The sequence below is a fragment of the Panicum virgatum genome, chromosome 7N, assembly GCF_016808335.1.
Source record: "Panicum virgatum strain AP13 chromosome 7N, P.virgatum_v5, whole genome shotgun sequence".
In the NCBI taxonomy this organism is placed as follows: Eukaryota; Viridiplantae; Streptophyta; class Magnoliopsida; order Poales; family Poaceae; genus Panicum; species Panicum virgatum.
In genome coordinates, this window is record NC_053151.1 from 36609454 (window position 1) to 36620195 (window position 10742).

A 10742-nucleotide genomic window follows, 5' to 3' on the forward strand; every position below is an offset into this window, starting at 1 on the left:
CAGATGCAGAATCAAATGAACCTTAACTTTTAGAACATGCAGCAGCAGATGCTCCAGCCCATGATGGCTCAGATGCAGGGGTTTCAGGAGAGTTTACACTCAGATATAGCAGCTCTTGACTCACGTTTTGAGGATTTGCCCTCTTCTGAGCAGCTTGAGCAGAGGCAGGAGCAGCTAGAGCAGCGATTTGATTCTTTCAGCACAGCCTTCACAGGGTTTTCAGACCACTTCTACTCGATATTTTCGGCTCCAGTGCCGCCTCCAGAGTTCTACCCGCACCAGCCGTTCTACCCACCACCACCTCCTCCACCGCCGATGGATTGACTTTCTTGGCAATTGATGCCAAAGGGGGAGAAGGAGCTTTGGAGTACTTGGATCTAGGGGGAGCTCATGGACTTCTTATGGAGATCATTCATTTTCGGCTTCCGCTTGCCACTCTTGTTTATTTGTGTCTTGCATGAACTCTATTTAAGACTTGTGTTTGGATTTGAACATTTGGTTTGTAATGTGTGATGAACTATATTGGTTTGTGCTACTCTTATCGATTTATGTTCATCTTGTGGTTGTGAGGTTGTGCTAACCATGCTAAAGTTCATATCATATATATCTTGTATCTTGTATGCCTCGATTTCCACTTGTAGGAAAAACTCCGTCAAAAGTTTCAAATATATATATGTGTGTACTTGGTATTTATGCAAATTTATATGCACATATCAAGGGGGAGTTCTCTCTACTCATCGAACTTGGTGAATTTATTCATACCATATTCTGAAATTTTCATGAAAATGAGTAAGTTCTCCCAAAGTTCAATTCCAAGTCCACCTTATGCCTAGTGTATAAAGTTGACTTGAACACTTTTATCACTCCAAAATTAAGTGTTGTCATCAATTACCAAAAAGGGGGAGATTGAAAGCATCTAGGCCCCTAATTCGAGTTTTGGTAATTAATGACAACGGTTTGTGGATTAACGATTTCATTTGAGATAATGAGTATAGGTTGATCCACGGATGAAAGAGATTTGGTTGTAAACGTATGGAGTTTTGGAGATGATGAGCAAAGCTCGGGCACAAGGCAAAGGTATAAAATAGGGCTTTTGCATTTTACCGGTCACAAGGCGTTTAGTGGATGAAAAGTGACCGGATTTGTTGGATAGATAGCCGTACTATCAAGAGGGGTTGTATACTCATGTTTGACGGGTCTTTAGTGCCATTTTGCTCAAAATGTCTAGTTGCATGCATGAGGGCTAACGGCGTTTTGAAAAGATTTGAAAAAGACTAAGTTTGAGAGCTGACTGAGTAACGGAGGACAGTCCGCACCAGAGGGGCAGACAGTCCGCGCCCATTCCAGAGAGCTTGCAGAGGCTCTAGTGGGCTGGCGGACAGTCCAGCCCAGGTGGGCGGACGGTCCGCCACTGTATTTCAAATTTGTACCAGAAAGGGTGTCCCTCTAGTGTGGGCTTCAAAGTTGAACGGCGGACAGTCCGGCCATGGGGCGCGGACGGTCCGCCGGCTAATCTTAGATTTGTACCAGAGAGGTTGTTTCTCTGGTTTGGGCTGAAAAGTTAACTGCGGACGGTCCGCTCCTGAGGCGCGGACGGTCCGCAGGCTAATCTCAAAGTTGTTCCAGAGACGATGTTAGTCTCTGGTGGTGTGGGACTCTTAACTACGGACGGTCCGCCCCTGGGGCGCGGACGGTCCGCCAGGGCTTAACGGCTAGTTCTGACATGCATTAAATGCACTCTGACTCACTGGTTTATAACGGCGGACAGTCCGATTTTTAAAACGCGGACGGTCCGCGACTTCGCAGAAAAGAGTGTAACGGCTAGTTTTTGAAGGGGTGTCTATATATACCCAATGCCCGGCTATTGGGTGGGTCTCTTGGCCATTTGGACTGCATACCTGACATCTTAGAGCTAAGGCATCCCTCCCTTACACACACTTGCTTAGAGATTGCATTCTTAAGGGTGTGAGAGCTTCCTAGTGCATTGCATCAAGAGTTTGAGATTTGTGGCATTAGGGAAACTTCAAGCAAGCGTCATCAACTTGTTACTCTTGGGAGTTGCTGCTCCCTAGACGGCTTGGAGAAGAAGATTTCATGGAGCTCCTCCAAGGAGATTGTTGAGGAGCCCCGATTTCGGTTGTGAGAGGTCTTGTGCTCACCTCACCGGAGTGGTGAAGAGCAACTCAAGTGGAATCGAGGTGTGGAGCAGTTCCTTGATTCAAGCCGGCTCAAGATCAAGAGGTTCTTGATAGAGGAGCGGTTGATTCTTGGAATCCACCTCAACGTGGATTAGGGGTGACCGGCAAGTCATCGACACCACGGGATAATTTCTTGTGTCAAGCTTGGTTACTTCTCTTGCTCACTTTAATTCTTGCTTTTACTTTGAGCATTTTACTTTACTATAGCTTGATTTGTATCTTGTCACCCTAGGTTGCAAACCCATCTAGAGATAGTAATAGTTTGACATAGGGCTTTCCTTTGTTACTAATTAAATTTCTCTAGTGTTGTTGGCTTTAGATTTTAAACCGCCTATTCTCCCCCCCTCTAGTCGGTGTTCTTGATCCTACACCGTGCCTGGCAGCGCTGCCACAAGCGGCCCCAGCCAGGTCCGGAGCAGTCTCGGCGCGTCGTCGGGAGATGCAGGCCGGCGCAGGTTACTCAGGGGCGACGGAACCCCAGTCATGGAGCCTGCCGTGAAGCGTCAGAGGACCGCCGGGGGCGCGGGCCAGGGTAGCTCCCGGGCCTCCGGCCCTCGCGGGTCCTCCGGGGCGACCGCGCCGCCACCATCTCCGCCGAGGGATAGCTCCCTCCGGCAGCAGCAGCAGCAGCAGCGGCTGCAGCCACAGGAGCAGCAGCAACAACAACAATAGTAGCTGCAGCAGGAACAGTCCCGGGTTGCCCCTCCGTCGCCACCACGGGAGCAGCGGCAGCAACAGAAGCAGTCGTCGAGCCTCTGTGGTCGCTGGATACCCGGCGCCTCTGGGTTAGTGTTATCCTGCTTACTCCTCTTGTTCTAGGTGCCCTGTTTTTTGCTGAAGGCTTCTTCTCTTTGTTGCCAGGGCCTCTCGCCCAAGCGGTTTTTCCACTATCGCCGGCTCGTCGGCCGGTGCCCAGGCGACCGGGGCCTCGGCAGTGACAGTGGGAGCGACAGCGGGTGCGGGAACCTCGGGTGCAGTGGCCTCTGCGAACCCGGTGGTGCCCGATGCGGCGGTGACGGGCGCGCCATCATCAGGCTCTGCAGCGCCCGACGCTGCGGCGGTGGGTGCGCCTGTGGCAGACGCGGCGGACGCAAAGGCGGTGGAGGCGCCAGTGCTGGGCGCAGCCTCACCCGACGCAGCGGTGGCGGAGGCGCCGGTGCTGGGCGCAGCCGCACCTGACACAGCGGCGGCGAGCGCAACGGCGACAAGTGCTGTAGCGGTGAACACGACGGCTACCGAGGCCCCGATGCCTGCGCCGAAAGCTCCCCCCTCCAGCTCTAATCCTGTAGCAGATGAGGAGTTGGAGGTGGTCTTTGGCAGGCAGCTCCTGCAGGGTCCCTCGGAGGAGGAAGCAACTCCGCTCCCCCGGGTGATGGTCCAGGTCCACGAGTCGATAATGGAGGCAACCTCTTCCGCCGAGGCAGCCTTCTGGCGGGAGTGGGCTGCCCTGGAGAACAAGTGCCAGCACCTCTCCGACTGGCACACCCGCCTGGAGGCGCAGACGAAAGCTGAAGCCTCCCATGCTGCGGAAGCTCGGTCCAAACTCAAGGCCGACCAAGAGGCCTACTAAGCCAACCTTCGGAAGGTGTTTGACCGGGAGTTCGCAGTATCGAGCCGGGAGAAAATCCTGGCACAACGGGAGGAGGTTTTTGCCCTAGAGGTTGTCGGCTTCGCGGCTCAGCGGTCCGAACTCAAGACTCGCCTCGCGGCCCAGCAGTCCGTGCTGGAGACTCGCAGCCAGGGTCTTGAGGTCTAGAAGCAGGAGCTCGACAATCTCTCTGCGACTCTGCAGGGATGGCGCGAGCAGCTGCAGGAGAGGGCTAGCAAGCTGGCTGTTGCCGAGGCAGAGCTGGAGGAGGACTGGAAGTCCCTCGATAAGCGGGAGTCGCTCACCGCCAACATGGAGAAGCTGCTTGGGCGCCAGCGCGACTCCCTCAAAAAGCAGAAGGAGTTGATGGAGAAGAGGAAGGCCGAGCTCGAGGAGACGTCCCGCGAGATGGAGGTGGCCAAGGCGGCTCTGGACACCCGGGTGCAGGAAGCGGTCCAGAAGCACCAAAATGACTAGCGCGTGAGGGCCCAGCGAATCGCTGACTGGGCGACCGAAGCGAGCTTAGCACTGGTGCCACTTGGAATGAGCCCAATCCAAGTGGTGGATCCGCCAGCTTCGATAGCTGACGCCCTCCCAGTGCTGAACTCCGCTTCGGATAGGTTCCGGCGTCTGGAGACGGTCCTTGCTAGCCAGCTTGAAGCCGAGGGCCGCGAGCTGATCCGGATAGTGGCGGAGCACATCCTGACCTGCGTCCGGAGCCACGACCCGGCCATCTCGCTGATGCCCGTGGTCGATGGCCCTGTAGCGGAGATGGAGGCCGCCGCTCGGGACAGCGTTGAAAGTGATCGGGTGCTCTAGCCTAAGAGGGGGAGGGGGTGAATTAGGCACTCTAAAAACTTAGACCTATAGCTCCAACTAGTTTGCACAAAACATAAACTTAAAACATACTATCTAGATGTGCAACTAGGTTGTTCTAGTGTGAAAACCCTATCCCAAAAGAGTTTAGCAACCTATAGCCTTTTCTATCAAGAAACTATTCTCTGAAAGTAAAGGCACACAAATTGCTAGTAGAAATGCGGAAGCTTAAAGAGTGGGATAGGAGATAGCAAACTCTTGACGCGGGTGTTTATCCCGTGGTTCGGTTAGCCACAAAGGCACACCTACATCCACGTTGTTGTAGCACTCACTAAGAGTATTGCTACTCGGTCACCAAGTCTCTTCCGTGAACACAATCACGGTCACCTTGGCCCCGGGTTCCACTATGGAGCTTCTCCACAAAGGATGGGGGTCTCCACGTCCCCCGCACAAAGATGTCGTCGCCGCTCCACACCAAGTCGGAGGGTCGATGACGTTGCCGACGAGCTTCACGCTCCAAGGTGTCGGCGCACCAAGCTCTTGTTTTGGTTCACTAATGAACCACAGCACAAAGGCTCTAAGCCTTGCAAACTCACTCACTAAGAGCTAATCCTTTACACAACACTCTCAAAGTGTGCTAAGGGCTAAGGATATGATCTTGATGTTCTTGTATGGCTTGGAGATGTTCTTGGGTGTGTGTGGGATGTCCAGCAACTCCAGCAATCTTCAAATGGCCGGGGTGAGGCGTATATATAGGCCACCAAGTCTTGTAGCCGTTGCTCCAACGGTTAGCTGAAAATCTGCGTACCACCGGAAGAACCGATGCCTCTTGGCGGGGTAGCGTCGGTTCATCCGGTCACTCATAACCGAAGTAGCCGTTGAAGTCCTAACAGCTGACGCAGAGACCACCGGTTGAACCGATGCTTTGCACCGATGCTTCACCGGTTCAACTGGTGCTGAAGGAATCTTCTCCTGGACGCTGACGTCATTACACCGGTGGTATGCACCGATGCACCGTCGGTTGAACCGGTGCTGAAGAAACTTCTTCTGGGCACTTGACATCGTCTCTGGTACAAAGGACTGCCAATGCACCGATGCCCTTTCTTGGACTGTCGGTTCAACCGGTGCCTAAAGGCTGACTTGGCTTCGATTCCATCATGCACCAAACATCATGGCGTCGGTTCTTCCGACTACCACCGGATGCTCCGATGCCCATGGCGTCGGATCTTCCGGTGCTCCTGATCCGAAGAGCTTTCAGGGCGCTGCCCTGAGACCCGCGAGGGGCGACTCCCCCTCGTAGGGGTGGCCCTTTGGGCCTTGCTACGCCTATCTTCTCTTTCTCTTTGTCATTACTTGAACCTAAAAGCCTGAGAATGATCATCTAAACAATCATATTAGTCCAAGTGTTGTGTTGTCATTCGATCACCAAAATCACTCGAAATGGCATAAATGGTGCCATGTTCGTTACAAGCGTGCGGGAGGTCGTCGATTTCGTCGCCGCCTACTTCAAGCGGGAGCCTGCAGACCCTTGAGCTGGGCATTGTACCTTTTTCTCTTTTGCGTTATGTAACAAACATTGTATTTAGTTGAAAATTTTGAAATAGAAGAAAACTTTAACTTAGCTGTTTGTCAGTTGCTGGTTTGCGGTATGCAGCACCCCGGCGCCCTGGCCCCCTGGCGGATAGGTTCAGTTGTTTGGACCTATCTGCCACTCGAGCCGTAGAAGACACTCCGGACCCCTGTATGAGGCTGGGCAAGCGTCCTTGGGCATAGGTGTAGCATAGTTTGCAAGCCGAGCGAGCGTCTTGTTCCCTTCCCTGTGTAGCATAAAGAACTACAGAGAGGAGAATCAACTTGCTTGCATGGTAGTAATGATACTGCAACTTAGCTGTTTGACGCATGCAGAATCGATCCATGATGACAGTCTGAAAGCGAACGCCCCAGCCCCCTGGGAGACAGACTCAGTTGTTTTGAGTCTGTCTACCACCAAGAGTGGACCTCAATCTGCATGAAACCTTTTAAAGCGGATGCCGGGACCCCTGGTAGGTAGGCTTAATGATTTGAGGCTGGCTACCACCAGTCAAGGCTGAACCTGTGTACCACTTCAAAGTTACAGCTTAGTAGCAGGCCCGCGGGACCTATTCTGCACCGGCCCCCAGGCTAGTACGTGGTCTGGAGCTCCAAATGCACAGGTCCAGGCAATTCTGTGCTTGTTACAGAGTGGTGGAGTGTGTAGGCTTAGGGTGCGGAACCAGGCTAAGGCGCTACATAGGTCTCCGGACCACTCCAGGAAACCACACGATTTTCCCGGACCTGGCTCCAATGCTCCAGACCCTTCCTAGCAGTGGGTGAGGTCATTTTGTCGTACTCGATCCTTTGAGATATGGAGCTGGACCTGCCGTGTAGGACTTAGGAAGCCAACTCTTGAGCTAGAACGAGATCCGAGCCCCTAATTACCCGGCTCCAGGTACTAGAGCACTTATTACAGGGCGGTGGAGTGTGCAGGCTTTGGGTACGGAACCGGCTAAGCGGCTACACAGGACTCCGGACTACCCCAGTTAACAAGCACTCCCTCTCCAGATCAGGTCCCTAGGGGTCCGGACCCCTCTCCTGCAGCAAGAGGGTCCGGATCTGTACGGCAGTCCAACAACTCAATACAGACCTTAGTTGTAACGACAAGAGTGGAAGTCCGCGCGGGGGTTAGAAAAGTAAAATCTTGAGAATTGAATTGCGAAACTAAATTTTGACACAAAGACAGAACTGGGGTAAATTTTTCCTTTGCAACTTGATATACATGGCTTGCGTGATGGATGCCAGAGGCCGGGTTTACGAGGGCGGGCCTCTACCGCTCTGGGCCGTGCGTTAATACTAGCCGACGGTGCGATGGATGCTAGAGGTCGGGTTTACGGGGGCGGACCCCGACCGCTCCGGGTCGCACTCTGATTCTATCTTATTACAAAGGAAAAATTCATTTCCCTGCTCTGCCTAAGTGTAAAACTTACGCAGATGCTCTATGTTCCATGGGTTGGGCAGCGGCACTCCATCTTCAGTGGCAAGGCGGACGCATCCGGGCCGGCACACCTCTGTGACCTTGAAGGGCCCCTCCCAGTTGGGGGAGAGTTTGTGGAGCCCTGCTCGGTTCAGAATCGTTGATGATAGCGCCGGAGCGCCTGGTTGTAGCGTGCATTTCAGATTGCTGCTCGCCACCTTCGTTCGTCGATGAAGTCCACATCGTCACGCCGCTGCTGCTCCTACATGGATTCGTCAAAAACCTGGACCCGTGGTGAGCCCAGGTGAATTTCTGGGGGAAGGCATGCTTCAGCCCCGTAGACCAGGAAGAATGGAGTCTCCCCGGTGGCTCGGCTGGGTGTGGTCCGATTGCCCCATAGCACACACGAAAGCTCATCAACCCATTTGGCACCATGCTTCTTCAAGCAGTTGTAGGTGCGGGTCTTGAGTCCCCTGAGGATCTCTGCATTCGCACTCTCAACCTGTCCATTGCTGCGGGGATGTGCCACGGACGCAAAGCATAGCTGGATGCCGATGTCCTCGCAATACTCTTGGAAGAGTCTGCTTTTGAATTGGGTCCTGTTGTCCACGATGATGCGGTTTGGGATGCCAAATCTGCACACAATGGACTTGAGGATAGCGACTGCTGACTTTTTGGTGATATTCACCACAGGGGTAACCTCCGGCCACTTTGTGAACTTGTGGATGGCGATGTAGAGGAACCGGTACCCGCCGACGGCACGGGGGAACGGCCCCAGGATATCTACGCCCCACACAGCGAATGGCCATGAGGGTGGAATCATTTGCAGGGCCTGAGCTGGTATGTGTATTTGCTTTGCATGGAACTGGCATGCTTTGCAGTACTTCACCAGCTCTGCCGCATCCTGGAGTGCTGTCGGCCAGTAGAAGCCATGCCGAAAGGCTTTGCCAACAAGCGTGCGTGATGACGAATGACTTCCACACTCGCCTCCATGGATCTCCGCGAGCAACTCGCGGCCCTCTTCCTGGGAAATGCACCGCATGAGGACACCATTGGCGCCACGGCAGTAGAGATCCCCTTCTACCACCGCGTAGCGTTTAGCCAATCGTACTATGCGCTCAGCGGACACATCGTCATCAGGGAGGATGTTGTTTTTCAGATAGCCCCGAATCTCGGAGATCCAAGCATCGGAGCTTCCCTGAGCAGATGGGGGTGACTCCACGAGGTCTCCAGGATCCTCGACAGAGCTCACAACCCAGAGCGGGCACCACAGGTGGTATGCCGCCGGGACCGCTAGCTTCGAGGTGCTAGCTTGATCCCCTTCACCCAGCTCGACAGGTTGGGCAGTAGGTCTCAGCAGCCGTCTTTCAAAGACACCCTCGGGCACGGATGCCCAGGTGGATGCTCTTGTGGAGAGATCATCTACTGCTGAGTTGAGTTCGCGGGGAACATGTTGCAGTTCCAAAGTTTCAAAGTCCTTCTCGAGCTTCCTCACGTGGATGAGGTATGCCGCGAGCCGGGGATTGTTGCAGTTGCAATCCCCTCGGACCTGCTTGACAATTAGCTGAGAGTCTCCCTTCACTAGAAGCTGCCGGAACCCGAGAGACAGGGCTTGTGTCAGGCCAAAGATCAGGGCTTCGTACTCCACCATGTTGTTGGTGGCCTTAAATTCAAGATGCACCATGTACTTCAGTTGATCCCCGCTTGGGTCGGTGAGGACCACACCAGCCCCGTCCCACTTCTTGCGGGCGGACCCGTCGAAGCAGAGTGTCCAGTGGGGCTTGGTGAAGACTGGTGTCCTGTCTTCCGGCTCCGGGGGTCCGGCGTTGAAGTCCGAACCCCCAAAATTGCTGGGGGAAGGAGTCCATTCCGCTATGAAAACAGCCAGGATCTGGCTCTTGACAGCATGGCGAGGCTGGAAGTCCAGTTGGAACTTAGCCAGCTCTGCTGCCCACTTGGCGATATTGCCCGTGGTGTTGGAGTTGTGCAGGATCGCTCTTAGCGGGTAAGAGGTCACTACAACAACTCGGTGTGCCTAAAAGTAGTGGCGCAGTTTCCTGGACGCAATAAGTATAGCATAGATAAGCTTATGCGTCTCTAGATACCTGGCCTTTGCCTCGTGAAGGACTTCGCTGACGTAGTAGACTGGCTTTTGGACGGTCCGGACCTTGGCGGCCGGGTCCGGTTCGCCTTTTTCCACCGCGTCAGGTCCTGGGGCCCCCAGTGGTTCTAGATTCCCACTGGGACGAGGCTCCTCCGGACCCCCTTGTCCGGGGTCCGGTCCTTCAGACAGAGGTGAGGATGACGGGCCCCCATGTTTGGGGTCCGGCTCACCATCCTTGGCCGGGGAGACCCTGGTGTCCCCCTGGCGAGCTTGCTCTGTCCTCTCGGCGACCAGCACCATGCTGACCGCCTCTGCAGTCGCAGCAATATACAGAAACAACGTCTCACCGGGCTCTGGAGCCACCAATACTGGCAGTGAGGTGAGATGCTGCTTCAGTTACTAGAAGGCTTGTTCAGCCTCTTTGGTCCAAGAGAATGGACCGGACCTTCTCAATAGCTTGAACAAGGGGAGGGCCCTCTCAGCTAGCCTCGATATGAAGCGGCTAAGAGCGGCGAGAGATCCAGTAAGCTTCTGGACGTCCTTAATGCGGCCGGGAGGCCTCATCGCTTCGATCGCCTTGATCTTGGCTGGGTTTGCCTCGATGCCTCGATGTGAGACCAGGAAACCCAGTAGCTTCCCTGCCGAGACGCCGAAGATGCACTTCTCGGGATTCAGCTTCGTGCGCGTGGTGTGTAGCCGGTCGAAGACGAGGGATAAGTCCTCAACCAGGGTTGACCCTACCTTGGTCTTGACCACAATGTCATCAACATACACCTCAACAATATCTCTGTCTAGATTACAAAAAGTTTTGTTCATAGCTCGTACAAACGTGGGTAAAGCATTCCGTAGACCATATGGCAGGACAATATAGCAATAAATCTCATCTACTGTCACAAAAGCAGTATGCTTCCTATCCTTTCTAGACATCTAAATCTGGTGGAAACTAGAGTATGCATCTAGGAAAGACAAAAGGTCACACCCGGAGGTGGAGTCCACGATCTGATCGATACGTGGAAGAGGATAGGGGTCTCTAGGACATGCCTTGTT